This window comes from Sarcophilus harrisii, chromosome 2, assembly GCF_902635505.1.
Source record: "Sarcophilus harrisii chromosome 2, mSarHar1.11, whole genome shotgun sequence".
Taxonomy (NCBI): domain Eukaryota; kingdom Metazoa; phylum Chordata; class Mammalia; order Dasyuromorphia; family Dasyuridae; genus Sarcophilus; species Sarcophilus harrisii.
The window spans coordinates 487,296,881-487,321,359 of record NC_045427.1 but is presented as its reverse complement, the minus strand read 5'-3'; positions in this window follow the sequence as shown (position 1 = coordinate 487,321,359).

Below are 24,479 nucleotides of genomic sequence, written 5' to 3'. Positions count from 1 at the left end.
CTTTCAGGATTCAAATTCAAATCACTTTCCACTATACTTTTCTTCCTCCTGAACCTCAGTTTCCAGCTTTGACTTCATACCCAAATCCAGACACATGTCTCTAATCTCCATGACATCTGACTCAATGAGTCTCAAACCAAATCCATTTTTCTTCTTAAGAGTGTTGTTTCTTTCTGGAGTGTGAACCACAACATAGCATTTCTGCTCCTTTTGTTTTTGTCCACTTGCATTTTTGATTTCCTTCTCAGGTTATTTTCACCTTATTTCTAAGTCTGATTTTTCTTGTGCAGAAAAATAACTGTATGGACATGTATACATATATTGTGTTTTACATATACTTTAACATATTTATCATGTATTGGTCAACCTGTCGTCTAGGGGAGGGTGTGAGGGGAAGGAGGGGAAAAATTGGACAGAAGGTTTTGCATGGGTCGATGCTGAAAAATTACCCATATATATATATCTTGTAAGTAAAAAGCTATAATAAATTTTATTGTAAAGAGAAAAAAAAAAAGAGCATTGTCTCTTTCCAACTTCCCTGACTCTAGCATCTACACTGTTCTTCCTTCATCCCATTAGGGCTGATCTCAAATCTTTCTTTTACCATTCTCCACCCCATCTCCCAGCCACAGAAGATAGAATGTCAGAGGCAGAAAGGACCTTGCATCATCAAATTTCACAGATGAAAGGGACCTCAAAGATTATCTCATGCCATCTTTTCATTTTATAGCAACTGAACATAGAACAGAAAAGTATCTTGCTCAAGGACATACCAGCAGTAGATCAGTTCCCTCATCCCTCCCATCTGGACAACTGCAACATGGTCTCCATGGAAAAATGAAGACACAAAGTGTATCATACAGTACAGAATACCCAGTTGAGTGGATAGCAGGTACCCAAGAACTTTAAATTGAATAGCTGGATTAATCCCAGGTAAATATCCTGATGCAGAGTATTCTTCATTATTTCCTTCCATTCACTCTTCTAGTTCAGCCATACTTCCTCATTGTTTTCTACACGTATAGCTCTTTTGCCAAAACTGTATATTTGCTATCTTCTATGTCTAAAAGGTTCTCCCTTTGCACCATTGCCTTTTAGAATCACTACCTACTTCCAAAACTCCTCAAGTGGTACTTCCTATAAATGGCCCTTCTCTATCCCCCAGCTACTAAATTCTTCTCCTCTGAGATTACCTTTCATGTACTCTGTACGGATCTTTCAAAAACCTACTTGTGCTTATGTACATGTTGTCTTCCCCATTAGAATGAGTATTCCTTGAGAACAGGAACTGGTTTTGCTTCTACTCTTTTTTTTTTTTTTTTTAATATTCCCAGTCTTTACCATAGTGCCTTACATTTAGCAGGTATTTAATAAATACATTTTAGTTCATTAGTTTATTGAGTAGCCAGAGAGATTTAAGATACTGCAATGAAAGAAAGCATTTCTCTCAAGAAAGACTGTAGCCTAGATCTTTGCCACTGTGCTTTAACTTCTTTGGTTGAAGATATTGTTCCATGCTAATATACAAAAAGCTTCAGGTAGAGGTAACACACTGAGTCTTATCAATCATGTTCACTCTGGTACAAATGAGTGTGGAACAAAAAGTTATATAACTCTTAACAGTTCACAAAATATTCTTAAATGCAACATCTTTTTTGAGCTTCTGAACAACCTTGTAAAGTAAATTGGGCAGGGATAGAGCTCTCTATTTTACTGCTAAAAAAAAAAAAAGACTAGAGAGGCCGAGTGGTTTCTCCTGGTCATCCAGGAAATTAGGGAAAGAACTGGGAAAAAAAATACCTTGACCCAGAACTCTGGGTTAGTCACATCCCTTTGACAGAATTATTAGAACAGAGAGTGAACCTTCTTATTTCTCACCAGTATAATGGTTTTATCTTCAGGGAAGAGGAAGCATATGGAAATCATTGAAAGAAAAAAAAAGCTATATATTCTCTGAAGCTCCTATCTTTTCCTTCCTCCCCTCCAGTCTCTCCTGGACAAGGATCAGAAATATGAAAACATCTGTAATCCTTTAAAAGAAGGTTGAGTGACTGACTGGGCCGGCTTTCCTTACTTTGGACTCCAGTTGAGGCCCTTGCTCCGAGCAAATGGGGAGCTTGCAGAAATGCATGTACTAGCCCACTCCCTGGACAATGTTCATCCACGTCCCCATCCCTGACCCCATTGTGTGTGATCTGGGCGGGATCCCAGACCAAGAGGCCCAGCACTAAGCACAAAGCCCTAGGGGGAATTGCTCAACTCACTCCACACTTCTCTCTGTACATAGTTCTAGTCAAAAAGGAGTGGGGGAAGGGATTTGAGTAGATACTCCCTTCTCCCTCCTTTCATCATACAGTCAACATATACAAAGTCTACTAAATCCAAGGCAGAGTGCCAAGAAGCTGTGAAAGACAGAGACAAATAAATTAGACTTTCAAATTCTCAAATCCTCTTTGTACATAGTAGGCACATAATAAATGTTTCTAAACTGAACTAATTTAAATTGAATGTCAGAGTTAGAAGGGACCTGAGAGGTCATCTGGTCCAACCTGTACTGAAGCAGAACATTCAGTGACAGGGAGAAAGAAAACTCATTTTCTTAAGAAGGAAAAAGGGGAATAAACATTTATGTGGCACCTATTATGTACCAGACATTATACTAAGCCTTTACAAATATTATCTCATTGAAGTAGATCTAAGAGATATACATTGCTCTTTTGCAGATTTTTTGCTGTTAAGAACAAGTCAAGATGGTGCAGTAGATAGAAACTGGGCCTGGAGTCAAGAGGACCTGAGTTCAAATCTAGCCTCAGACACCCAATACTTCCTAGCTGTGTGATCCTGGTCAAGTCACTTAATCCCAATTGTCTGAAAGAAAAGAAAGGAAGGAAAGAAATAGAAATGTTCCTCTAAAATAATAAATTGCACTTTCATATGACTCTATTCTACACTTACCTCCAGGTCTCTAAGACTTTAAGCTGCCCTGTAGACATTAATCTGCATTGATAAAGAAAGTTTCCTTATCAGGAGTTGCCTAAACTTATAAAATTGTAGAGTCTTGTCCAAAATTAAACACATTAATGAAACAAAGCTAAAAGCAATCCATTAATCAAACAATAACAATAAGCAACATAAATAAATAAATGAAAGCCGCTTAGTTAGTCTCCTGCCACAAGTCTCTCCCCACTGTATTCATCTCCCACTCAGCTGTCAAAATAATCTTCCTAAAGAGCAGGTCAAACTATGTCACCCCTCTACTCAATAAATTCCTTTGACTCCCTATCACAAACAGGAGCAAATATAAAATCTTCAGTTTGCCAGTCAAAGTCCCTCATTGCATGCCCCTCACACACACATCTTTCCAGTCTTTTTATACCTTATCCACACACACACACACACACACACACATTGCAATCCTGTGACCAGTGTGACACTGGTCTCCTTGCTGTGCCTTGAAAAAGACATTTCATTTCTCAATTATGGACATTTTCTCTAGTTGTTCCTTTATTCTCCCTCCTCATCCTTGCACCTGCCTTCCCTTTAAGTCTCAATTAAAATGCTGTTTTCAACAGGAAGTCTTTTGTTATTTGTTATTGTCCAACTCTTTGTGACCCTATTTGGGGTTTTTTTGGCACAGAATACTGAAATAGCATTTCCTTCTCAACTCATTTAACAGATGAGGAAACTGAGGCAAACAGGGTTAAATAACTTGCTCAGCATCACACAGAGAGTAAATATCTAAGGGTAGATTGGAGTGCAAGCCTGGTGCTTTGTCTGCTGTCTCATCTAGCTGCCCTTTCTTGGGGCAGGGTAACTTTAATGTGATATTTTATTCCAGAAGCTATGTATTTTACAAGAAATTAAGAGAAAGGGACCCACATGCGCAAAATGTTCATGGCAGCCCTTTTTTGTAGTGGCAAGAAACTGGCAACTAAGTGGATGCCCATCAACTGGAGAATGGCTGAATAAATTGTGGTATATGAATGTTATGGAATATTATTGTTCTGTAAGAAATGATCAGCAGGATGATTTCAGAAAGTCCTGGAGAGAAATGAGCAGAACCAGGAAATCATCATATATGGTAACAGCAAGATTTTACAATGACCAATTCTGATGGATGTGGCTCTCTTCAACAATGAGATGATTCAAACCAATTCCAATTATTCAGTGATGAAGAGAGCCATCTACACCCAGAGAGAGGACTGTGGGAACTGAATGTGGTTCACAACATAGCATTTTCACTCTTTTCATTGCTGCTTGCTTACATTTTATTAGCTTCTTTTTTTTTTTTTTTTTTTTACTGGTTTGATTTGATTTTTTCTTCTGTAGCACAATAATTATATAAATATGTATGCATATATTGGATTTAATATATATTTCTACCATGTTTAACATATATTGGACTACTTGTCATCTAGGGAAGGGCATAGGGGAAGGGAGGGAAAAATGGAACACAAGATTTTGCAAGGGCTAATGTTAAAGAATTGTCCACACATATGTTTTATAAAAGAAAAAGCTTTAATAAAAAAAAATTTTTTTAAACTTTAGGTCAAAGAAACAAAACTCTAACACATAAGTAGTGGGGAAGAGATTTTTACACATGTCTTTCCCATCACCCCCCCCCAAAAATCATCCTCTATGAGATCTGTTGACTCTACCCAAATTTTTAAAAATTTTTATTTTTAATTTGTGGGATAAAACAAGTATCTTCATAATATAGTACAATTAGAAAAAGATGAATTTACATGAAACCACAACTCTTCTAGGCACAACGTGGTACTCCTTTCAAATATACACTATAAAATTATCATGGAAATTTCTTTTTTCACTACCTTACCCTGAGATGACTACCATTAGAGACAAATAGGTATGTATACATGTGAGTGTATACACACACATATGTATGTATAAAATTATTCTATACAAACTTCTATTTATCAGTTCTTTCTCAAGATGCAGATCACATCTTTCTTCACATGTTCTTTATTTCTAATTTGGTATTTATAACAGACAATATAACTTACTCACTCAAAGTCATTCTTAAAACAATATTGTTGTTAGTATATACCATGTTCTCTTGGTTCTGCTTATTTCACTCATTTATTTTGGGCCGGATTGAAACTCTCTGACCACAGGCTCTAAACACCTACCTTTCCTGTAAAAGAACCTCATTCCTTCTTTCTAGCACTTCAAGATTCATCAGGCATATTGCTGCCAATGGAGACAAAAATATTCTCTCCATCTCTCCTAGGCCAGGGTTCTTATCCTTTCATTCCTGTCTCTGGAAATGTTCTCAATAAGTAGAAAAGAAAGACATTCACTATCATTTAAAGTAATTTGTTATATTTGCTCAGACTCCAAAAACCTGATGGGGTAGTTGAAAGAATGCTGAACCTGAAGTAGACAGGGAGTAGAACAAGACCAATGGCTCCTGGAAGATACCTGGAGACACCATCAGTCTAGAAGCACTGTTATATTGAATGACATTGATGCCTTTGAGGGGGAAAAATTAGAAGAAGTTGAGGAAAGACTGTTGAAAGTGTTGGACAGACTGGAGAACATAGGTTGAAGTTGTCAACTCATAGGAGCCAGGTCTGCTTAGCCTCCATAAAGTATGTGGCTCTTGAAGGATTCTGCAAGAAATAAGCAGTGGACTCAGGGAGGACAGATGTGCTCATAAACAGCTTGTATCCAAAGGACCACATAGTCTTAAGGACTTTTTTAGGAATTCAGTGACATCACAATTTTGAAGAGAACCATACTACTATATTAACGCACTGGATGATCTAACTCATGGATATGTGATTGAGGAGAAGCAGAAACAGCAAGTCAAGAAAGGTCACTTTGGCCTAAATTCTCTGATACCATCTGGAGATTTTTGTAAGGAGAAGTAGGATGGTGCCGGATATTTTCAAAGAGCTGAGAGAAAACTAGAGCTTAGAGTTGAAGAGGCTGACAAAAGATAAAAGATTAGTTTAGAAAAGCCTGGCAAAAGGGTGGAGGGCCTTGAATGCCGAGGAAAGGAGTTTACACTTATTTCAGGAGGCAAATTGTCTGGGACAGGTAGGTGATAAATAGATAAGTGTCAAACCTGGAATCAGGAAGACTCATCTTTCTGAGTTCAAATGAGGCCTCAGACACTTACTAGCTATGTAAACCTGGGCAAGTCCCTTTACCCTGCTTGCCTCAGTTTACTCATCTGTCAAATGAGCTAGCAAAGAAATGGCAAACTATTCCAGTATCTTTGTTAAAGAAATCCTAAATGAGGTAACAGAAAGTCAGACATAACTAAGGAATGACTAAACAAAAATCACAAAATTTTATTAGTCAAATTCCTCCATTTTGCAGACATTCTTAAACAATGACTATACATCAAGTCCTTCTCCCATGAACACCATCATCACAAAAGTTCTGAAAATTATTTTTGGAGAAATATGAGAACTCAAGTCTATTGAGAGAAACCAGTCAGCCACCCATTTAAGCAATTGGGAGCAGAGCAAAGAGATAATGTTTAACAGAGCCTGGTTTGGGTTTCTAATATCCCCAAGATAACTGGTTTATTCCCTGTTATCCTTCCCAGCTCTACTTTCTGTAGCTAACTTGCTCATTGTTTGGGGTTTGATGGCTCAGAGTGAGCACAAATAGCAACTGTTTGTGTTCTATCCAGAAAATCTGAGGGTCTTCTCCTAGATTAATTATTTTGTGAAGGCAAATGAGACCATTTTTTTGCCTCGCATCTTATCTAGCTTTTAATTACTAAATAGATGTTGTCTCAGATAGATAAACAAAACCATAAGACCTTAGTTTAAGAAATCTAAAGCTTCTCACTGTAGCCCCAAGTCATATCCTTAGCCATCCTGAGCCATGTGTTGCTACTGGTCTCCTATAATCCTGGAGAAGAGAAGGAGACTGAGGAATGTACACCTCTGCCTCATTTAAATCCAATTCACTAGCAAGATATCACCTCCTGATGTCATTATCCTCTTTGAGAATGAAGGATGAAAACAATAATTCTATAGCTCTAAAAAAATCCCAACACACGACCATTTTATTGACAGCCCCATTTACTATCTTCTGAATCTACTTCTTAGAACTTTCCTTAGGTTCCAGTAGATAATCCTTTGTCATCAGTCATATTCATTGAGTAATTCTGCTTAATCTGCTCAGAGTGCACAAACTAGGCTCTGGAGTTGACAAAATGCTAAACTTGGAGTAGGGAAGATGAGAGTTTTGGCTTCAGAACTTAATAGTTGTATTACTATATTTAAGATCTATCTGCCATCCTTCATTTATCTGTAAAATAGGGTGAGAGAGGAGGTATCATCAGTTATTTTGACCTATGTCTTACACTTCAATGACTCTGAAGGAGAGACCAAGGCTGATGATTTTGCACATCTCTGCATCATTTAAATTCTATTCTCTTGCAAGTTAAGACACCACTATACAGATGTCATTGGTTCTTTTCAAGAATAAAAGGATGAACAACAACAAAATGTGGATAATAATAGCACTGAACACCCAGGGTTATTGTGAGGTTCAAATGAGATGGTATTTGTAATGTGCTTTGTTAATCTCAGGCACTGCATACATATGGATGATGCTCATCTCCTTTAGGAATTGGGAGGGAGCTGTCTAGGGAAGGGGAGAAGGGAGGGAGAAAATTTTGGAACAACAGGTTTTGCAAGGTTGAATGTTGAAAATTATCTTTGCATGTATTTTGAAAATAAAAAACTATTATTTAAAAATTTTTTTAAAAAAAAGAATAGGGGGGGAAAGATCCCTCCATATTTGTTTTCAACTTTACAACAAAAGTTTATAGTTCTTGAGTGTGGTTCTTAACATTTTTTTTTTTTTTGCACAATGTTCCCCCAAACTGCAGACCTCACACACAAATTGTTCCATGGGATAATGAAAATCTCTCCCCTCCCCGTATCCCCCAACCTCACAAATAAGTGGCTCTAACAAACTCTGTTTGGATACAAGGTCCCATTTACATTTTTTTCCTCCTTCAAAGCCAGAGGAATATGTTTACTGTTTGCATTAGCAATTTATTAAATAATTAATTGGTTAATTGATCCTAGCTCTCCAAGCTCAGAAAAAGTGTCCTGTTTTCTCTCCTATTGTTTTTCAGTCCTTCCCTTCCTTTGGGACAATTGGCTGGTCTATTGCTACTATCTAAATTTGCTTCCGAAAACATTAAGGAAAAAAAAGGAAAATGGAACTGGATTTGCTTCACTTTCCACGGAGAGATTTGTAATCTCTGTTCCATATGTATGAAGCCTACTCATAACAATTTTATAGAAATAAGAAAACTGATACATGAGAAAGTAGCCAAAGTAAGTCAATCACTGAGGACTTATTCTTACTCACTTTTTCTTTTATCATTTTTTTCAGTCATAATACTATTCATGAGATGTTTTTGTCTTGAAAACTGATCATTGACTGATTCAAAATCTATGCCATTCTCTAGCACAAATTTCTTCTCTATGTATTTAATCAAATATAGTTGCTTTTTCTCTACATTATCTTACTTGCTGTTTCCTTACGTATCATATTGGGAGTTGATGAAATCCAAATGCAGGTCATATACTATCACAAATGATGAGAATAGATTGTGGGTTTTAGGAAGGTTGTTTGGTTTTTTGTCATATTTTTTTAATGTTAGCAGATCTGTTTTGTTTCGTGTCTATTTGTATTCCTCTCCATTTCATTTACATATATATATATATATATATATATATATATATATATATATATACACACATACATACACATATATATATATATATATATATATATATATATACACACACACATATACACACTCTTGGGATCATAGATCACATGCTAAGCTTTGAAGTATAGTTTCCTCTTGGCTGCTTTTTACTGTTTCTTTTATTATATTGATGTGATTTTCCCTACACAGATTTTCTTTAATGTTTTATAAATGAGCTTGTCCTCTATACCAGTTTGGCTGCTGTATCTCTCTATGTTGTAAGAAGATACTGATTATAGCAGGTTCTGTCCTCCATGTTATGTGCTTTCTCTCAATAAAACTTTAATAAATGGTTATCATTAGTAAATGACTTTTATTCATTTCCCTTATTCAACATACTCAATAGTTCCTCTTGCTAGTGTACACTCTCTCTAGAAGCTGTCACTCCCCTTAGGGAATGTCCAAACTAGTCGTCTATCTGGACCATTCCCGGACTCTCCCGCAGTGGCTGACCTCAGGCATCTGGGTTTCACTGGAATGTTCTGTTCATTCATCTTTGGAGATGAGTTTTTGTATAATAGAAGTCAATGGGAGGCTGGAAAAGATATCAGAACAGGACATTCTGGAGGTGCTGTACTTCTGAACTATAATCAAAGAGGGATCAGAGCTCAACTCTCTCCACCCTCTGCTGTGATTCCAAGAATAAATGGGATGAAGATGCCGAAGAACCAGGGACTGATGAAAGAACCCAGAAATTCTTTTCTTTTTCTTGATGTATTTCTAAGCAACTGCTTTCCTCGCGTTTTTTTTTTTTTTTTTGCCTGCCTCTCTGTCTCTTTATCTTTCAGTCTCTGCCTCTCTGTCTGTCTTTCTTTCTCTCTCTTTTGTTTGTTTGTTTTTTAAGGGGCAGCATCTTTGCCAAACACTAAATGGAAACATCTGATAAATCCTGGAACGGTATCAAAATTGGGATTCAAATATAGTAATTTAGTTTTCATCTGTAGACCAGAATTACCATCTGCTCTGTTTACCTCATACTACTCTACTGTTTTGCTGCATAAAACCATTCCATCCTTACATATTTCTGCAGCACATTTGAGCTCAAGATAACTCAGATTTTCACAAGAGAAGAAGAGGATTTGGATGGCCTCTGAGATTGACTAGAATTTCTGGACCATTTTATCCAAACACTTTTGAATTCAATAGTGACTTGTTAATTAAAATCAAATACCCCATTCAAACATTATCATCACCTAAGGGATTGTTCTTCATTAAGGTGGAGCAAAGCAACTAGAGATATTAAAAAGATTTTTTTTTTTTGTCTAGCTCCCAGCCCACCAGGCTTCTATTAGAACACCAAGAATCCATGTCTTTCTGGCACCTTTAGGCAAGAAGTAAAGCCAGAGGATTGGATTTCTGAGCCCAGATCTTCCCAGCATAGAGCAAAGGGCTGATGATTATCTGGTAAACATGAGCCTAATAGCCATCTGGATAACTCAGATCCAAAAATGAATTTGCTCCCCTACTAGCCTAGCAGTTTTTTCACCATAAGTTATCACCTTCTACTTTCTGAGTCTGTGTCTCTGGTCTGTATTTTCAACCTATGAGAAATAGAAATTCCATCCAGTTAAAGAAGCCTCATGGTTTGAATTTTTCAAGTGAAAGAAGACTGGTCTACCTGGCACAAATAAAAATTGAGATAAGGTTAATGAGATTGCAAAATAGGGTGGTCACATCCCAAAAAGACAAGGTTTCTAGATCAACAGATGGTTGCCATTTCTCTGTATGTTCCTTCAAGAGCAAAAGAGCAAACAGGACATGTTCACCACCAGATTCCCCAGATATATTCCCCTCCAATCTTGGAGAGTTTATTGCTGAAAAGAGTATGAATAATTATCCATTTGCTCATTCATTCAAAATATATTGAGCAAAACCATTACTAGATACTGAGTATTTAAACATTTATTAAGCACCTACTATGTGCAGGGCCTTGTGTTAGATGTTAGAAATACAAGGATGAAAGACAAGTGCAGTTCCTACTTTGAAGTCTACTAGGGGAATGCAAAGCACATACATATAACTATAGAACAAGGTAAAATGATCAATGTTTATTGAATTGAATTGCATTCAGAGATGGTAGGGACCCCTTCAGGGGTCACCTAGACCAACTTCAGCAGGAATCTCTGCAACAAAGGAGATTTAGAGGAAGGACACTAAGAAAATCTAAGGACACATAAAATGTGTTCCCAGCCCTCAAGAAGGTCTCAGTTTGGTGGAGAATATAGGACATGTTCTATTCTCCTCTACATAGATTACTTTATCATTGTCAAGTTAATTCAGTCATATCTGATTCTTTGTGACCCCATGGCGAGGGCGGGGGGGGGGGGGGTTCCTTGCCAAAGATACTGTGATGGTTTACCATTTCCCTCTCCAGCTCATTTTTCCAAATGAGGAACTGAGGCAAACAGGGTTAAGTGATTTGACAAGGGTCACACAACTAGGAATTGCCTGAAGATAATTTTGAACCCTGGTCCTCCTGATACCAGGGCCAGTGCTCCATCTACTGTATCACCTAGCTGCCCTTAGACTACCTTAGGAAAAAAGAAAGGAAGAAAATAAATGAATGAATGAATAAAAGAGGGGCAAAGTACAGGAATTCCAAGAAGTAGAAGAACAATTTCACAGAGAAATATAAACTACTTCTCTGATCTCAAAGAATGAGGTTAAGGAGTGCATTAAGAATCTTTCCTAGTCTGCCTCTCAGTACCAGGGAGACAGAATATGATACATTGATAGAAGCCAGAAAAGGAAAGAGGCTGAGCACCATCTTCTCACTTCCTATACTATTAGTATACATTTTAATTTGTCATATTAGCTAATTATTATTCCCAGAAAGCATAAAGAAAAGTAAAACAAGAACATGGAAACTCTAAACTTCAGTGGTTGTCAAGGAGGGTGACAAAGAAGGTGAAGGGGCTAGAAATAATTCCATTAAAGAATAGATAATAATAAAAACAAAACAATAATAACAATAAGTACCACTGACATAATGCTTTAAGAATTGCAAAGCACTTTATATCTGTTTATCTCATTTGATCTTCACAACAACCATGTAAAGTAGGTATTATCTCCATGTTATAATTGAGGAAACTGATTCAAAAGCATGCTGAGTGACTTGTCCTGATTATCCTCTATGCCTCCTAACTTTGAGAAGAGAATATTTGGAGGGCAAAAAGGAACAGAGGGATTTGAAAGCTTTCTTTAAAGAGATTTATGTAGTGACAGAGTAGTTCCCACTTATTAGAGTCTCCTCTAAGAGAGTTCTGCTTAGACCCAGAAAATAGAATTAAGAACACTGTGTGGAAGGCACATAGTTTTAACTTTGATGTATGAAAGAATTTCCTAACAAAAGTAATTGTCCATAAATAGAATGAACTGATTTAAAGGGAAGTATATTCTCCAAAAATGAAGTCTTCCAAAGGACTTAGGGTCAAATTCTGGTTTTGTTAAACTGAGATTTTTTTCTACTTGAGCTCTGTAGTTTCACTTTTCATATCCATAAAATGAAATGATCAGATTAGATGATATCAAAGATCTGTTCTAGATATTTTTAGGTTTGTTAAAGTTATGTATTATACACACTCTATATACAATTCAAAAGACCTAGATACACTGACAAAAATTTAAAAAACAAAACAAGAGATGTTGATACTTAATTTAATACATAGGATTTATATAGCATTTTATGATTTGCAAAACATTTAACATATAGTTTTAGATCTGATCTATAAATACTAAAACATGAAACAGTGAGGATTTTCATCTACCTCCTCTGAAATTCAATTCAATTAAAAAAACATGATCATTTAACCTTGTTTTATACTTATTTGTATATGTTTCCATTACCTTAGCAGACTTGAATAAAAGACCATTGATAAAATTCATACAGTTGATATATTGATAGAATCATTATATTTCCAATACCAAACACAAGGCCGTGCATATAGTAGGTGCTTAATAAATGTCACTTTTACATAGCTTCTGCCCTGTTAAAAGGCATACTTTCAAGCAGTCTAGGGCTATAGTAATCCTCTTGTTGAAGAAAACTATTCTTGCTTCTAGTCAGATATGACTCAGATTATTCAACTCATGAAGTTGCCTTAAAGTCTTGAAACATGCATCTCAGAATGCATTTAGTCACCTATGCTCAGGGCAAGAAATACAAAACAGAAGATGGGGACTTAAGATATAGGATTAGACTCACATAGGCAATACATGTGTTCTGTCATATGTGAGCAGTCACCATAACTGTCGAGGTAAACAACCTTCTCAAGAAAGTTAGCATCACAGAATTTCCATACATGCAGCAGATGGGAACAAAGAGTCTTTCCAGTTTTAAGTATGTGTTACCATGATTCCTAAGGTTTTTTATTGCTATGTAATTCTATAATTTCATTTTAATAGAGAAAGATAGAAAGAAAAAATAATAATGTCATTTGAGTTGCACTTGGGACAGCATGTGGCATTTGGTAAGAGGTGATAACATACACCAAAACAAGAAAGGGAAGGCATACTAAACACAAATGTCACCTAATTTCTAGTGTGAGTCCTTCTGCCCTTAAAAACAGCCTCAGCACTTAGAAACACCACCCTTGTGATTGAAGAAATCTTTAGAAGGTGTTTCTTATGTTAGGAAAGAGGCAGTCTGTCAATAAGTTTGTATTAACTACTATTATGTTCCAGACACTATATGAAGCACTGAGGATACAAAATCATCAAAAGACAAGTCCCTGCCCTCAAGGAGTTCACAATATAATGGGGAAGGCAAGAAAGCAAATCATTCTGGAATGCCCACAGTGCACAATATATTCTCATTTGGTCCTATGTGATCACAAGAAAACATTGGTCCTTCTTCTAGGTATCTCATGTTCTCCTATTAAGTTAAAAATCCACAGAAGGCATTATAGATGAGAATTAAGAGAGTTCACAAATGAAGGGAGGACCCAGAGAAAAAAGCCTGTTCCATCAAAGACCTGCAGAGAGCACTGGGGTAGTTCTTTTGAATCAGAAGATTGGGTTGCTGTAGAAACAAGAAAGCTAATAAAATTCAGGCTTAGATCCACTGACATGTCAAGAAACATTAAGAGAAACTTTTACTGGGGGACATTCGGAAATTATAACTTCATTCTTGTTTGCTATTTTTGCCCTGCAGTGACAAGCAGCAAACATTGGCTGCTCATTTTTAAGATCAATTTCAGGTTTCTCACCTAAAACCAATTGCACGCTCACAAATTCTCAAAGGTTCCCCATTGCTCAGGGAATTGATTCCAAACCTCTCAAAGGACATTCAAAATTCCAAACTAGTTTTTGATCATTCCCTCCCATTTTCCCTTCTCCAGCTGATCCCTCCACCTTCCCAACTCCATGCCTTTGCTCATAACTTCCTTCAGCTTGAAATGCCCATCTTTTTAACCTTTTCTACCACTGAGATCTTAACCATTTTTCAAATCTAGAGCTAAAGTTATCTATGTCTCTGTCTACTAAGTCCAAACTCCCAACCCTTCCCACCCAGATACTAAGAAGATATTTTGTTTCCAAAAGTACAACATAAACTTCCCTGGGATATGACCACAGCTCTTCATCTATACCACAGCAAGGTCCACCAGATCTTTCCTAAATTCTCCCATATATATTATGTCCTCCAGTTAGAAGGTGAGCTCTTTGATAGCAAGAAATATTTCAAACTTCTATTCATACTCCCAGCATTTTGTACAGTGTTTGACACATTGTAAGCACTTAATAAGTTCTTTTCCATTTGTATAAGCTCTGGAAGTATCTTGCATGTTTCTATGAGATCAAATGAAATACAGTGGTAAATTTTATTTCCTTTTTTTTTTAAGGGATACTCCCTTTAAAGAGGGACAAATGGAAAATCTCTTTCATGCATTACATTCCTATCTCTGTGTTACAAGGTTAGAAATATGCACAGCCCTGCAAAGTGAGGGGGTGGAGAAAATGCTCATTCTTGAGTGGGTTAGTTGGGTAATACGTTCAACTTCAGAAGACTGAAAGCTCATAAAGAAGCTTTAGCCTTTGCCAATTAAAAGTCCCTCCTTTTACAAACTTGGGGTGATTTTAAAAGCCTTCCTTTTCTATGACTAAAATCTAACAGTTGTTTAACCCCTTCCTATCCAGGTCATGGTTCTCTCTAAGTGCTCTTGGAAGCTGTTTCAGTATCAATCATGGTTCTTCTTTTTCTGCAGTACCAGCCTGGGAAACCACATAGAACCATCCCCCATGACTGACCTTGGAGGGTATTGCCATAGTGAGACCAGAAAAGCCATAAACATCAGGTCTGTCGCTAGAAGGTGACAGTAGACCCAGGCCAGATGCAGAACAGCTGGCTTAAATAACTAGAACATTTTGGACTGACTCAGCTGCCAGAGGCTGCAGCAGCACAATGGAATAGGGAGAGCCTGAGACAGGACAGGAGGTCTCTCCCCAATTAAGTCCTAACTCTGTAACCAAGTTCATGCAAGTTACTTCTTTCTTAAGTTGGACCTCTAAAATTCCTTCCAGTTCTTTGTCTTAATATCCCATGCTTTTTGGTCTCTTCAAAGTTTAACTTTATGTGGTACCAGCATTTACATTTTACAGATGAAGTGTAAATATTGGATTTAATTTCTAAATGGACATACAAATAAAGTACTGATTAAAAGGTGCTTCCTTAGGGACGAGCTCCATTACTAAATATCCTAGACTGAATTATGTTAGTTGTTTAATCAGTTCAATTGTGTCTTTATGACCCTGTTTGGAATTTTCTTGGCAAAGACACTGGAATGATTTGCCATTTCCATCTCTAGCTCTAGATGAGGAAACAGAGGCAAACAGGATTAAGTGACTTGCCCCGGGCAGTTTTCTTTATGACAAATTTGGTACTCTAGCCACTCTGCCACCTAGCAGCCTATCTCACATGGTTGTTATAAACATCAAAGAAGTACATATTGAAGAGTTCTCCATATTGGGTCTGGCACATAGTAGGTACTTAATAAATGCTTATTCCCTTTCCCCCTCTATAGTATGTGTACCTTGTATTTACTTCTTGTCTCCGTTCATTTGAATGTAATTTCCTTGAGGATAGGACCTATATTTGCTTTACTTTGTGTCCCACGTGATAAGCACAAAACTTAGTGTATAATAAGGATTTTTGTTATGAGGATTAAATGAGATAATATTCATAAAGTGTTTTCCAGTCCTTAAAGTGTTACATAACTGTTAGCTATTATTATTATCAGTGGGCAGCTAAGTGATGCAGTGAATAAAGTGCTGGGCTTGGAGTTAGGAAGGCATTTTTGTAAATTCAAATCCAGCCTCAGACACTAGCTGTGTGATCCTAATCAATTTATTTAACCCTGTTTGCCTCAGTTTCCTCATCTGTAAAATTAACCAAAGAAACAAATGATAAACCATTCCAGTATTTTTGCCAAGAAAATCCCAAATGGGGTCACAAAGGATCAAACACAATGGAAAAAAATACTCAACAATAACCTCATTATTAGTAGTAAATATTTAATAAATCTTGTTGATTGATAGATTGAGAGGACCAGGGGCTGTGCCATATGAGTATCAATAAGAAGAACTAAGAAAATTTATTATTAAAAAAAAAAACTTAAAAAATTTAAAGTAGAAGAAGAATTCATCAGATAAACTTGAATTTTGTTCTGTTTGGTTGCAACAAGCATAAGTAGATAGACGCCCAGAATCTATTTGGGAATGGCTGAATAAGTTATGGTATCTGAAAGTAATGGAATATTATGGTTTGATTAAAAAATGATAAACAGACTGATTTTAGAAAGAGTTAGAAAGATTTACATGAACTGAGGCTGAATGAAGCAAGCAGAACTAGGAAAACATTGTACATAGCAATAGCAAGATTGTGTGATTATCAATTATAATACACTTGGTTCTTCTCAGCAGTTCAGTGATCCCAAGACAATCCCAATAAACTTTGGATGGAAAACTATAGAGGACCAAAGATACTGGGGAACTCTGAGAAAAGTATACTTGAAACAAAGATTATAGCAGGGTGTTAACTCAGTATGATTGATGAGTTAATAGTTCTCTAGTTCACATATACATTAGTATGGTGGTGTAATGGTTCTACAGTTGGCACAAGCTCAGAATACTGTAGTGATGTAATTGTCCTAAGGTATACAAGGACTGAGAGAACTTGAAATAAGCAGACTCGAGAGAGACTCGAGTGAGTGTGTACTCGAGCTCTGTCTCAGACACAGATACAGAGAAGACTCCAGACATTACAGAAAATACTACCTGCATCCAAAAAGAGAACTATGGAGAATGAATGTAGATTAACATATTCTATGTTCACTTTTTTTCTTCTGTTTTATTTTCCTTGTGGTTTTTCCTTTTTGTTCTGATCTTTCCCAATAAGATTCATATGGAAATATGTAAAAAAAATGAATATATATGTGTAACTAAAAAAAAAAAAAGATGTTTTACATATAACTAGGGGAAAAAAAACAAGGCATAAGCAGTAGCTATGAGTGAAGAACTTATGACTGAGAAACCTAAGAAGCTATGAGTGGAAGCTGCAGAAGCTAATTTAAGCTTGGTATAATGGGAAACTCCTAACAAATAGAAACCTTCTCAAAGGTGCTGAAATTTCAATAGACAGCAAAGCAAAGGAGGCTCAAAGTCAGGAAGAGCTAGATTCAAATTCTAAATCAGATACTTTTTTTTTAACAAGCATCTTGGGGAAGCAGAGCCAAGATGGCAATGTAAAAGAAAGAACTAACCTAGCTTCTCCCCCAAACTGCTCCAAATTCCTTTGACAAACTTTAGATTGTCAGAACACCACTTAGAAGATCAGCAGAAGAGGTCTGTGACACAAGGGTGGTAGTCTAGTGCACAATCCCAGCACAGATTGTGATGCGGATCTAATGGTAGAGAATTGAGGTGGGAATCCCCTCTGGTCAGCATACCAATGTGAAAGAATTCATGATTCTGAAAAGTCTGAATGGCAAGAGGAATTTTTATTGGCACTAAAAAGTCAGCTTTACTATGAAGACAGACTTCTTAGTGGCAAGAGTCTTGTTAGGGAAATAAAAGTTATCACTGAGAAGAGGGTATCTTCACAGAGGGCAAGAGTCCTGGCAGGCAGCTGTGCCAAAGACAGAGGTCCCTTGGCAAATCACAATCCTACTTCAGACTTCTGTAGAGATTTGGAGTTCAGAATTGTTCTTTATAGCAGTCTGAGGCTAGAGCTTCCATTCAAAATTGAATGAGAATCCCTCAATGTTGTCAATGTCCCCGGGCTTAGATTTCAAGTTGAAAAAATACATGTCTTGGAATTTCAAGCCACTCAATTGGAATATCAGGTCCAGATCTCCAACTGAATAAGACCACTTAAATTTGGGCTACTGGAAGTGGTCCTGGGCTAATCTGCAACTCAATAGAGGGTGCAGCTACTCAATAGAGGGTACAGCCAAGATTTCCAACAGAATGAAACCACTTTACTGTCCTGAAGGGTGGGTCTCTGTCAGAGGAGTTTCAGAGTTCACCCCCATCATTTTTCAGGGACCACCCCTATTAGTTGCACTTGCACAACTTCAGCCCCATGCTAGTAAAGCAGGAGAGGTCTATAGACCTCTGAATCAGCAGCAGTACTGGTGGTTTCTAGACTATTCAGCCCAGGGACACCAAGGACAACTTGAAAGCAGAAAGATTTGCCAGTAGGGTGGAAGGGAATTGGGAAATCTGCAAAACAAGAATAGGTGTGGCTGTAGTGGCAGTGGCAGTGGCAGTGTTCTGAGCCTTTGCTCACAGAAGATCTCTTTAGTAAGGTCTCAGTGAAGAAGGACTCTGTTGCTTTAGCATAGCTACAATGGGGCACAGACACTCCTAACAGCTCCAGGGCAAAAAAGAGAGAATGTGGTCAGGTTCCTAGAAGGATCTCTGAAAACAGTTGCACAAAACTCTTGAAGCTTGGAACAGTGCATCCTCCACTCTAGAAATGGAACTCTAACAAAGAGTCAAAAGCCAAGGAACAGCCTGGAAAAATGAGCAAACAACAGAAAAAGTTTCTGACATTTGAAAGTTACTATGGTGACAAGAAAAATCAAAACACACGCTCAGAAGACGATAACAAAGTCAAAGTTCCTACATCCAAAGCCTCAAAAAAAAAAAAAAAAAAAAGAAAGAAAAAGAATTAGGCTCAGGCCATGAAAAAGCTGGAAAAGCATTTTGAAAATCAAGTAAGAGAGATAGAGGAAAAATTAGGAAAAGATTGAGAATGGTGCAAAAGGATGTACAAAAAGCTAATGAGGAGAAGAATGCCTTAAAAAGCAAAATTGGCCAAAAAAGAAAGGGAGTACAAAAATTCACTGAGGAAATAAATTCCTTAAAAATCAGAATTGAGCAAATGGAAGCTAATGACTTTATGCAAAATCAAGATACAATAAAGCAAAACCAAAAATAATGAAAAAATGGGAAAAATGTGAAATATCTCAGTGGAAAAACAACTGACCTGGAAAATAGATCCAGGAGTGATCATTCAAAAATTATTCACCTACCTGAATGTCATGGATATCGTCTTTCAAGAAATTATCAAAGAAATTTGTCTCAGTATTCTAGAATCAGGGTATAAAAATAGAAATTAAAAGTGTTCATCAATCCTCTCCTGAAAGAGATCTCAAAATGAAAACTCCAAGGAGTATTATAACCAAATTCTGGAACTCCCAGGTCAAGAGGAATAAATATTGCAAGCATCCAGAAAAAAACTAGTGGAGCCACAGTCAGGATAACACATGACTTAGCAGCTTCGATATTAAAGGACCAGAGGGCTTGGAATATGATATTTTGGAGAGTAATGGAGCTAGAATTACAACTAAGAATCATCTACCCAGCAAAATTGAGTTTAATCTTTCAGGGGGAAAAGTGGAAATTCAATTAAATAGAGGATTTTCAAATATCTATGATAAGAAGATCAGCACTAAATAGAAAATTTGATTTTCTGCAAATTAAGACAACTCTGTGGTACCACTTCACATCTCTCAGATTGTCTAAGATGAAAAGAAAATGTAATAATAAATGTTGGAGCAGATGTGGGAAACCCGGGATAATAATAAATTATTGGTGATTTGGAAACTGATCCAACCATTCTGGAGAGCAATTTAAAGCTATGCCCAAACCTTTATCAAACTGTGTATACCTTTTGATTCAGCAGTATCTACTGAGTCTGTATATTATAGATCATAAAAAAGGGAAAAGGATCCACAAGTGCAAAAAAAAAAGTTTGTAGCAGACCTTTTTGTAGTGTCAAGGAACTGGAAACTGAGTGGATGCTGATCAAGCGAAAAATGAGTGAATAAGCTATGCTAAGTGAAGTAAGTAGAACCAAAACAACATGGTATCCAACAACAACAAGATTATGTGATGATCATTTGTGATGGACTTGGCCTTTCAACAATTAGATGATTCAAAGCAATTCCAATAGACTTGTTATAGAAAGAGCCATTTGCATCCAGAGAGGACAAGAAGACTGAGTATGGATTACAGCATGGTATTTTCATCTTTTTGTTTGTTTGTTTGTTTGCTTGAGTTTTTTCTTTCTCATTTTCCCTTTTCATGTGACTTTTCTTGTTCAGCATAATAAATATAAAAATATGTTTAGAAGAATTGAGTATGTTTAACCTATACTGAATTGTTTGCTGTCTAGGATATGGGGAGGTAGAGAGGGAGAGAGAAAACTTTGGAAAACAAGGTTTTGCAAGGATGAATATTGAAAACTATTGTTACATATGTTTTGAAAAATAAAAAGTTATCATAAATTTAAAAAAATAAAATTTGATTTTCAAATACAGGATTCAGGAGAAGCATAAGGAGATAACCAATAAAGAGATATCATCATAAGGCACTTAATAAAGTTTATCTATTTACATTCCTACATAGGAAGATGATACTTGTAACTCATTAGAACTTCCTCATTACTATGACAGTTAGAAGGAATATATATTGAGAGCACAAGTATGAGTTCAATATGAAGGGATGATATCTAAAAGAAAATTAAATTAAGGGATGAGAAAGAGAATAGGAGAAATAGAATGGTGTAAATTATCTGCCATAAAAAGAGGCAAGAAAAAGGTTTTACAGTGCAGGGGAAGAGGGAGAGAAGAAGGAAAGTAAGTAAACCTTACTCTAAGCAGAATTGACTCAAAAAGGAAATAACATACACACTCAATATAGGTATAAAAATCTATCTTACTTTGCAGGAAAGTAGGAGGGGAATGAGATATGGGAAGGGGAGAGGTTGATAAAAGGAAAGGGCATACAGTTAGCAATAGTAAGTGTAAAAAGAACTTTGAAGCAAATTTCTCTGATAAGGCCTCATTTCTCAAAGATAGAGGAAATTGAGTCAAATTTATAAAAAACAAGAACCATGCTCCAAATGAGAAATGATCAAAAGCTATAATCTGTGCCCAAAGGGCTATGAATTCATGCATATCCTTTGACCTAACAGTACAACTACTACGCATATATCCCAAAAGATATTTTAAAAAAGGAAAAGAATCTATATGTACAAAATATTCATAATAGCCGCTTCTCAGGGGAAAAATTAAAAATTGGCAGGATGTTCATCAATTTGGGAATGGTTGAATAAACTGTTATATGATAATGATGAAATATTATTGTTCTGTGGGAAATGAGGAGCAGGATACTCTCAAAAAAAACTTGGAAAGTCCTCCATAAATTCAAGCAAAGGAAAATGTATTGTATACAAAGTAATGGCAATGTTCTGGGATGGTCAGCTGTAAATGACCTTGCTATCCTCAGCAGTACAATGATCCACAACAACTCTAAAGGACTCATGATGAAAAACCGTACTCATATTCAGAGAATGAATTATTGTGTCTGAATACAGATTGAAGCATACTCTTTCTCTTTTTTAAAACTTTATTTTTCTTGAGGGTTTTTTTTTGTTTTATTTTGTAGGGTGGAAAATCTATGTTTTCTTTCATGACATGACATTTATGGAAACATTTTGCATAACTTCACAGATGGTTTCTTAATGGGGGCTAGAGGTGGAGGTAAGAGAGAATCTGAAACTCAAAATTTTTAAAACAAAAGTGAAAAAAAGTGTTTTAAATGTAACTGGAGGAAAATATTATATAAAAAAAAACATAATAAAACAAATTAGACCCAAAAAAGGTGATCGTGGGTGAATACACTAGTACTTCCTTCCTCAGTTGCCTCATCTGTAAAAAATGTGGAGAGCAAACTCAATGGTTTCTGTTGTTCGGTCATTTCAGTCATGCCTTATTCTTTATGACTCCATTTTGGATTTTCTTGGCAAAGATATTGGAGTTTTTTCCCCTTTCCTTCTCCTGCTGATTTACAGGTGAAGAAATTGAGGCAAACGGGGTCAAATGATTTGCCCAGAGTTATACAACTAGTAAATGTCTCAGGGTAGATTTGAACTCAGAAGGAGTTTTTCTGACTCCAGGTCTACAGTCTACTCTATCTACTTTGCAACCTAGCAGCCCAGACAAATTTCCATCAGTAAATAATAGATTGTAGGATTCAGAAAAAACGTATGAAGAAAGATTTAGAAGGATCATTTTCTAACTCTCTAGTTAGAAATACAAGACATTATATGTAATGCCTTGACATGGACATTGTGTTTATAACCAACTACATTATCAAATGAGGTATTTATAAAGGTTTTTATAAATCTTAAAACATTATTAAAATAGTAGCTAGCATATATGATTAGGGCAAACTCTTTATCTACTTGAAGCAACTAATAACATAGTGATTAAAATGCTGAGCCTGAAGTCAGAAAGACTCCTGAGTTCAATTCTGGTTTCAGACATTTACTAGCTGTGTGACACTGGGCAAATCACTTAACCTCAGTTTAAGTTTTTTTTCTTTGTTTTTTGTTTTTTTTGTTTTTTTGTTTTTGTTTTTTTTGCCTCAGTTGAATCATCTGTGAAAGGAGGTGGAGAAGAAAATGTCAGGAAGGTGAAGAAAGGGAAGTCAGAAGACAGAGATCCAAGCCCCAGGTCTGCTATGAGTTCATTGTGTAACCTGGGGCCTCAGTTTTCCATCTATAAAATAGGAAAAATAATAGTCAAATAGCTACTAAATGAGATAATATAAGTAAAGTGCTTTGCCAACCTGAGAGTACTATAAAAAATTAACTATTGTAGCAAATTTCTTACAAATTACTGTGCCCTGAAGGGATGGTGAGTACATTTAAACTTGATTGGGAGGCATTATGAAAAAGTAGAAAGGGCTCTTAATTAGGGGTCAGAAAACCTGGATTTAAATTATAGATCTTCCATTATTGATTGTGTAATGAAGTAAGCCATTTCGCTTTTCTGGACCTTGATTTCTTTAACTATAAAATGAGGATAATAATAATAAGCAAAGACAGGGGAGCATTCAAATGAAGCAGGAATGATCCTTCCTATTTCCCAGGACTGTCAAAATTCAAATAATAACCCAAGTGAAACTACTTTGAAAAGATAGGAATTCAGTACTTAAATAAATATAAGGGATTATTAGTCCTTGGCTTAGATTGCTCATGGATCTGATGATGAGGTTCACCAAATAAAGCTCCCATTGCATGTGCCAAGTGGTATCTTAGACTTTGGGGGAGGGATCTATGACGGCAGAGGGAAAAAGGAAGGGGGGAAACCTTCCAAAGAGGCAGAAAGGATAAACAATTCCCCTTACACAGGGCTGCGGCTGGACCAATGTTACGAGAAACACATGCTTGCTGACACAACACTTAGTTCTACTGTAGCATGGTCCATTTGGAGGGCGGGGGCTGTGTGGAGCTGGGGAATGAGACATTCTTTCAATAGAGGAAAAAAAAAGGAAAGAAAAATAATAGAAAAGAATGTTTTAAATCCATGAATCACTATGGACTTGCTCTCTTTGACCAAGTAAGGTTCTCCTGCCATGGGTTTTTCATTTCCAAGTCCCCAACTAACATTGCTGTATGGCAAAGGGGGTCCCCCCATAACTCCTATCCCAGTTGAATCTTCCCCCTCTCTCTCAGGAATACAAGCCAAACTTTCTTGGATGAGGCCACTGCTTTGGTATTAAAACAGTCAAAACTCTGTGGGATGCTAAGGAGGCCAAGGGAGTTGGTCTGCTTCTGCTGGTCTTTTTTTCTCTCCTGCACCCCCCCCCCTTTTCTCATTAGTTCAGTAACTTACAGTTGGAGAGTTGGAGTTGTCACTGGGGGCAGCCTGCCAGTTTAATGCAGGGGTGAGCTCCAGTTACATCATCTGGCCCAGGAGGCCCGACTAAGTGAAAACAGATTGCTCTCCTTCATGTCTAGGGGACTGGCAACCCCCTTGCAAGCACCATGGCGGCTGCAATGAGCTCACTCTGAATGTGCAGGCGCATTGGCTGGGGGCTGCAGAGAGCACCAGGAGCCTCTCTCCCCTCATCTCTCCTTTTCAACATCCTTTCTGCTCTAGGTGACCCCTAAGTAATGATCTCTCAAGTCTTGAGAGATTTTAAAACTTCTCAGAGTTTGATCTTTGCTGTATTCCTTTTTTTTTTTTTAATCCTACATAAGAACACACATGGAAGTAACACATCAATTGATATATTAAAAACATTTACTAACCATCCATGATATACTAAGCACTTTGTTAGATACTAGAAGTTACCAAACAATCTTTTTAAATGCCTTCACTGCTAGGCAACAGGAGTGAAAAAAGTAGAA